This window comes from Notamacropus eugenii, chromosome 1 (assembly GCF_028372415.1).
Source record: "Notamacropus eugenii isolate mMacEug1 chromosome 1, mMacEug1.pri_v2, whole genome shotgun sequence".
NCBI classification, from domain to species: domain Eukaryota; kingdom Metazoa; phylum Chordata; class Mammalia; order Diprotodontia; family Macropodidae; genus Notamacropus; species Notamacropus eugenii.
The window spans coordinates 285,291,551-285,299,650 of NC_092872.1; the positions used below are offsets into that span (position 1 = coordinate 285,291,551).

Here is an 8,100-nt window from a genome sequence, read left to right on the forward strand (position 1 = left end):
GATTTCATTTGATCTTTCTGGTTTTTTTAAAAAATATAATTCTCCATTTTACATAACAGTAAAACAGGACCTCTAGGTGTTCTCAGATTATGTCTGCCTTCTACCATCTCTCTCTATTTTTTTCAGGCAATTTTATAAAGCTGAAACCCTAACTATTTCTTTACTTGCATAGCTCAATGTGTGTTATCTTCTCTATGGATCCTTCTTGGATAGCCTGAAAGAAAAGGTGGGGAAGCGGATAGGATGTTGGAGCTGGGTTTGAATCCTGCCTCAGTTGCCTAAGACTGGGCAAGTTACAAAAGATACTAAGTATCTCTGAACCTCAGTTTCCTCATCAATCAACTGTGTATATTAATAGCATCTACCTTACATAATTGTGTCCTTTAAATTAAAAAAAAAAGACTACAGTGCAAAGTATGGATGACAGCTTATTCTTCTCTTGGCTTGACTGATGTCATTCTCTTCAAATTTTCTTAAAGGATGAATCCTGATAGCTCTGTCTTGAGTTCTGCGTGACACATTTAAGTAAGAAAATTGATAGACTGGAGAATGTTCAAAGGATGGCAGTCAGGGTGGAGAAGGGGCTCAAGATACTGCCAGGAAATGATTGGTCAATTATACAGCTCTTTACCCAGGAGAGAAAAAGACTTGGGCAGTGACATGATACCAGTCTTCAAGTATTGAAGGGTCTGTCACATGGCATAAAGACATAACTTTTTCTGTTTGACTTCAGAGACAGAACTTGGAGAAAGAGAGGCATTGCAAAGAGGTGAGTCTAGGGTTGGAATTAGGAAAAATCTTCCTAACCCTCAGAACTGCCCCAGATCAGGCTGGGCCATTCAAGAAGCTGCAGTTCCTACTCACTAAAGGTCTTCAAGCACAGGCTGGATGATCATTGATTATTTAAGCTATAGGGGGGATTCCAGCTCAGATATGGGTTTTTCTAAGTGTGTTGGCTGATCCCATCTACCTCTCCTGCTCAGTGACTCTGGTCTTCAAACCCACTGCTTTCCTCTTCTTAAATCTGTCCCTTATCATTACAGCTACTGTCATAATTCTAACAAGAAGATTGCAGATAACCATTGAGCTTCTTTCCATCCAGGAGTCTTTGGTTCTCCTATGCCCTAATCATGTTCTCTTCTAGCCTCTTTAACTGTGTACATGCAGAGTGCTGGAAATAGGAGGGGTTTAATGAATGCATGTTGCCTGTATGGCAGATGAGTCTTCCTCTAGTAGATTGTAAACTCCTTGAGATAAGAGACTGTTTTATTTTCCGTTATCATCTCCCCAGATCTGAACATGTTTTGTAGACACAGTGCTAAGTGCTTAATAATGATTCCCTCCCTGCTATTCCATGTTTTCCTTTCTCTTTCCTTGCAGAATATTACAGTTCCCTGCTACCTTATAGTGAGTGTGGCATTAGGATTAGAAGCAAGTCAGGAAGACTTCTTGGATCCCGATTAACTGGGTGACTAGGTATAAACCATGTAGGTCCATTAGTGATTCAGGAAATTCTGTATAAGGTAGAGATGAGGTGGCAATCTGTATTGGTGAAAGGTGTCTCAACACTGGAAATTACTCATAACAAAAAATTCCTTGCTCTTAAGAAGCTTACATCCTATTGGAGAAGCCCCTTTCCTGAAGCCCTCTCTCCTGCTGCTCTGGTTCCCCAGAAACATGGCCACAGTCAGACTACAGAACATTTTCATAGGAGCAGAACCCTTTCTTGAATACGTTTTTAATGGCAGAAAATTGCACGTCAATACAAAGGTAATATCCCAGAACAGAAAATACTCTAGAGGACTATGAAGTAGTAGTCCTCAGTCCTTGAAGTGCCAGTGTGATCTTGGACAAGTCCTTTTCCTCCCCTGGGCCTCAGGAAATTAGGGACTCGACATCAGATCCTTTCTGGTTCTGTCATTCAGTGAACAGCATAGTATTGTAAAGACAAATTTTGGATTCGTACAGTTGAGAACTGCTCATAAATTTCCTGTGTTAAAACTAGAGAAAATAATCCCAAAGTGATTTACCTTAGGGAGACCGAAAAGGCAGGGCCATATATAAGTTCCTATATCTACTTTATGCCCAGATTTGCAGTGATATGGATAGTCAACTGTGCTTTGGGAGGAGTTGGACCTTTGGGATCTTCTGCTTCTGTTACATCATTCAGAGCCTGAAGGACTTGGGGACTCATCTAGTTCAAGTCCTTCCCTTTACTGAGCAATCAAGGCTCAGTGAGGCGCCCATAGGCCACATAGCTTCAGAGCAGTTCAATTTTGATTTTAACTCAGCTCTTCTGACTCCAAACTAAAACTCCTTACCCAGGTATTACAGTGAAGGCTTTAAATAATGTTAAGAATACCCGAGCACATTTTTAGGAGTAGGCAATGGATGAATGTCTTCTTTCCCTTCTCAATTTTTGAGAATAATTTTGTATAGTATAAACATTAGCAGGTCTTTCAAAGTATGACGGAATTATCTTGAAAATTCATTTGCACCAGGAGCTTTTATCTTTTAGCCACTTCATCTTCTTGTGATGATGTCTCTAATGGTACTATTATTTCTCTTTCTAAAACTGAGCTTTTTAGAATTTGTTCCTGATATTTTAGTTCAGGTATTATTTCTTTTGTGTTCCCAACTTTGTTGGCATATGATTGTGTATAGTAGTTTATCAATTTTTTTCGACCTTTTTGATTATGATTTCATCATTTTTATAATTTTCGTAGCGTGGTGGAAAGGGAATTAAGTCTGGCATCAGAAAGACCTGAATTCCAGTCTTGCTGAAGAAGCTTACGATTTTGTCATCCTGAGAAAGACATTTATCTCTCAACCTTACTTCTCTCATCTATGAAATGGAGCTTATAATAGCATCTACATGACAAGGATTTATTGAGGATCAAATGCGTTAACATATAAATCATCTTACAAACTTAAAAGCACTATGAGAATGCTAGTCATTACTAAATAAATTTCTTGGGTGGATTTCATGTCTTTTCCTTTTCAGATCACGTTGCCTAAAGTCTGACTAATTTTGTAGTTTTTTTCAAAGAACCAACGTTTATTATGAAAAATAGAATTTCTGTATTATTTTAAGGTTTGCAAAGTGTTTTACATGCTTCCTCTTTTGATTCTCATTTTATTGCTTTTCTAAGGCTATCTCTTTTCCAAGTGATCTATTTTCTCTCTAATTTTCCAGATTTCTTATTTTGTGCTTATTTGGATTTATTTCTTGGATTTCTAACTTTTTATGAATATTCAGTTCATTAAGCATCACTTTTTGTATTTTGTCAATGCATGTTATTTAGCGATAGAATTCTTCCCCTAGTGACTGCTTTAGTATTATGCCCTAAAATTTTAATGTTTTTGCATAATTCTTATTTTCTTTCACATACGTTTTAATTGTTTCCATGATTTGTTCTTTAACCCATTTGTTATTAGGTCTTTGTTATTAAGTCTTTATTTAGGTCTGTGCCTTTTGGGCTCCCTGAATTGATCGCTATTTTTGTTGCATTATTGTCTGTAAATTATTTATTTAGTATTTCTGCTTTTTTATATGTCTTTGAAATTTCTCCTTGCCTTAATATAGTGTCAATTTTTTTTTTAAAGTGTTATGATGCACTAGAAATGATGTGTGTTCTTTAGTGGTCTCATTCACAAGATGATGTAAAGCTTTTTAACTCCAAATTCTCCAGCAATTTCTTTAATTTTGTATTTTCCCTTTTCAAAAAGTATATTTTTAGGTTTGCCAAACTCTGAGAGAACATTGAATTATCTCATTATTGATATTATCATTGTTATAGTGGCAGAAGAATATTGTTTTGCAATTCTGTTTGTTTTTCATTTATAAATTTGGAAACTATGCTGTTTAGAGGATAGTTATTATCTTAAATAGAATGCTAGATTTGGAGTCAAGAAGACCTGAGTTCTAATTATGCCTAAAACACCTACCTGGTTGTGTGACCTTGAACAATTCATTTTAACCTCACTCAGACTCAGTTTCGGCATCTATAAAATGGCATAATAACTGCATCTGCCTCAAGGTAATTGTACGGATCAAATGGGATAGTATATTTTAAGTGCCTTATAGATGATCAAATGTTACAGAAATATGTGCTATTGTTATTTTATTGATGTCAGTTTATGTGGATCATTTAAGCATAATTTTTTGATGCGTTAGGTTAATCTAAATAAAGCATGAGTCAAAACCATCATGACAAAGCAGACTCAGGATTTCAACATTTTTACATCTATATTTATTTTGAGATGTGTTTCTTGTAAGCAACAGATGGAAAGATTTTCTTTACAAATTAGCTCTATTTTTCTTTCATTTAATTAGATTGTTCAGATCCTTTTACATTAAAAGTTTTAAGAGTTAGACTTATGTTTGCCTCAGTTTCTGTGTCTAGTTCTTTTTTTGGCTTTTTTGTTTTTTTGAGGTCTTTCATTGGACTCAAGGTTGATGAACATGAAGTTTAATGTACAAAGTTTGAAAAGATGGAAGTCTGAAATATTCACAATATAAACGTTAGCCAAATTATAGTTCCATCAAAACAGAATCTAGTTTATGATTAAATATTATATGCTTTAGAATGAATTCAAACCTAACAGTGTTGAAACAGACCAAAATAGCAGAGTTCTTTAATAAAAAAATAAAATGAAATAGTGTATTTTTGCCCTTTTTTTTTTTTAAAGAAAGCACTTCTGATGACAAAAACCAGTTTTTTTGGGCAAATGATGTCCTGCCCTGTAGTTGATAGGCATATTCTGAAATGATCAAAGATTCCACAAGGTAAATTCTTTTAAGTGTTAAATTACATCAATATTTATAACTATGTGACATGGATTGTTTTATATGCACACACATTTGTATGCACATGTACTACATTTTCTGGAAATATGAAGTATGATTCGATAGAAAACATTTTGTTATTAAGTAAAAACAGGACTGAAAGATTTTTTATGATTAAAATGGGATTGCTTTGTTTTAAACTTAAATTTATAATCAAAAAATGAATAAAGAATCCCTAGAAAGACATAGGTGAAGATCTCTCTTCATAAACAGCCAGAAGACCTTCTCCCAATCATATTAACATAAGAGGTATAAAAACAAAGGTATAAAGACACTGTTGGACACCTAATACTCAAGCCTCATTAAAGTATGGAGGCAATTTTCCTTGTTGGCAGTTTGCTAGAGAAAAGTACAATCATGCTATGGAATGATTTTTTTTTCACCTTAGTCAGGTGGATGGTACCCACTGAGGTTCAGTATCAAGTTTGCTAATTAATCGAAGCAACTCCTGATATGCCTTCTCAAGATATGAATTCATAATTACAGTGTCAAAGTAGTGGCCATTATTCTTCTCCATCTCTCTCGTCTTCTCAAGGGTGTCTCTCAATTCTTCTGGCTTGGGATTTTTGTCCTCTTTGGCCAATAATGCACGAAGCCTTTCTTGTGAAGGGGGTGCAGTGAAGATAATACATGATTTCAAGTCTGAATTCCGAAGGCTCTTCAATGACTGTATACAAAGATTTAAAAGGCCTATCTTGCCTGAGCTGATTACTTGTCTCACAGAATCTATGCTGGTACCATACAAATTTTTCTCAAATTCACCACGTTCGATAAACTTTCTAGTAGCTACATCTGCCTCAAAAGCTTGTAGTGAAATGAAGTGGTAATCTCTGCCAGCTGCTTCATCGTCTCGTCTGCTCCGAGTTGTATGCGGAACTGCAGCTGCAAACCTATCTGCTTCATTATTCATAAGCCTCTGACGAAGTTCATTTTAGCCACAGCTCTATGGGCCAATCAAGATGATAGGCCTTATCCTATTTGCTGGCTGGCGATAGAGCGACATTTCCTCATAAGTTAGTATCTCCTCATTGTCATCATCATCATTTTTATTAGCATTATATAAAACTTTTTTCTTTTCTTTTTATTCTTCTTAGCACACTGTAGTTTTCCTGATTTTTTTGGTTCCTTGTCTTCTTCTGTGGTTTGCTTCATGGCTTCTCTTCGTTGCTGAAAACTTTTCCCTGGAACAAGTCCCTCCAGAGGTTGATTATCCTCATCTCCTTCCCGGTAGGCCTGCAACCAGTTAAGATCTTCTTGGCTGATAATATGAAGTATATCTCCTTTTTGAAAAGACAGGCCTAATTCTTGCAAGGAACATAAGGGTCATCAGAAGGATCATAGTCAAAATGAGTTTTAACATGGATTACCGTTTCTTTGGCAGGAGGGAGCTTGTTCTGCTGGCTAGGAATCAGTACAAATGTGTGTGCCATGCATATCAGACAACAAGTCAAAAACCTCATTGACATCCTTTCCCCTAATTTCAATGCCATTAATCTCCAGAACTTCATCTCCTTCATGTAATAGTTCACTTTTTTATGCAGCTCCTCCTTTCACTATCTGACTAATGATGACAGAATTCATTTCTTTAAGAACTGTAGCACCCAATGGAATATCTCGAGCTTTTTCAATACGAACTATTTTTACAGTCTCTCCTCCATACTGGTCAATGCTCTCATAAACTCTCTCATCTGTGATGGACTCTGGCTGCATTTCCTGTTCAGCAACCTTATCATGGGCCAGTAAGAGTGCCTGAATGTGAGGAGCATTTAGCAAAGCGTTTAAGTCCTGGCCTTCCTTCTGATGACTTGGTTTCAAAACTGCTTTTACCTCCTGTGCAAGGTCTTGTGCATTGGAGATAAGAGGAAATGGAGGGCTGGCTTTATTCATATGCACCGTGACAGCATTGTGTGTCTTAAATGCATTCTGTAAATCAGTATTCTGTACAAGTTGTAAAAGCAGAGCAATGTCATCCTGAATCTGGGAATCTACCAAAGTGTGTCGAATATACTTGAGTGAAGAGAGCAGGTCTTGCACTTCTAGTACCTTCATAGCATAATGAGGACTCTTCAAGACAACTTCTTCCTCAGTATCAAATATAGGATTATCTATTCCAATTTTGGGAGGAATTTGTGCTAGTTTCTTAAGTCTCATGGAAGAATTAAGGTCCAGTTCTTGTTTTTTCCCTTTTTCTTCTCTCCTACGTCTCATGTCCTCTTGCTGTTGGCGAATTCGTTCTAGTTATGTACTTCTACGAACTGGCATCATTCTTTGTTTGCAAATCTCCAGGACAATCAACCACCATCTCTCGATGTCTCTGAGGTTCTTCTGGAGATGTCAGATCAACACTTTTTACTTCAGTGTCTGATTCATAACAGGCCCATTCATATGGAAAGTTGTCATTGTTATTTATTAAAAATATGCACCACTTTTTTATGTATCAAATCAATTACCTTGATTCTGCCATATGAAATTCATTTTTATTCCAGAAGAAACATCTTGAAATAGAAACTTCATAATCATGCTATAAGACTCGCTTCATTAGGGGAGGGGCAGCTTCTGAGTGTTTGCCCAGAGGGACAAAGGCTGGCAGCTCCAGGTGCTGGGTCTCCCCTGCACACCCTCTCCCGGTGAGGTCCAGCTGGGACCCCGGGCAGGGAGCCCGGCCAGAGGGAGGGGGTCCCTCCTCCCAGGCTTCTCACCCCGCCCACCCCGCCCCGCCCTCCCGACAAGCCTCTCTAGTACTTTTAATTAGTAGTTTGAAAAAGGCTTTCTTTTTCTTTTAAGGTGATATTTTGTTACTATAACTAGTTTTAGTTAATCTTTTTTCCCACGTATGTGTATCTCACACACTCTTGCCTACCTTAAACTTTCTCTGTTGTCTGTCAACAATTTCCATTGCTAGAAATTTCACTTAATTTATTGAATTTTTATTTTTACTTGGTCATCTCTTTCTTTCCATTTTCCTTCCCCTCTTTTTCCCTTTCTCAGTTAAATGATTTGTTCAAAATCTCTCTCCTTTCTTCTCCCCTTCTTTTATGTCATTGATTTATATTGTTTTTCTAAGTCTTTTTCTAAGATTTTTTTTTAACTTTGTTGTCTTAATTGATTCATGTCACCTCCTGTGTATTCCAATGTTTTTCTTTTTTTAAATTTGTGGTCTTTATACTAACATTGTATTTTTTAACATTTTTATATTCCTTATAGAACTAAAGCTCTGGAATATTGAGTTTTAGCTCTCTCTTCTAACCAAG

General features: G+C 36.5%; 1 pseudogene; it reads right to left on the bottom strand.

Annotated features, from left to right (window-relative positions):
• Positions 1–5,228: 5,228 nt before the first annotated feature.
• Positions 5,229–7,249, bottom strand: LOC140525237 (protein PALS1 pseudogene; annotated as a pseudogene).
• Positions 7,250–8,100: the final 851 nt, after the last annotated feature.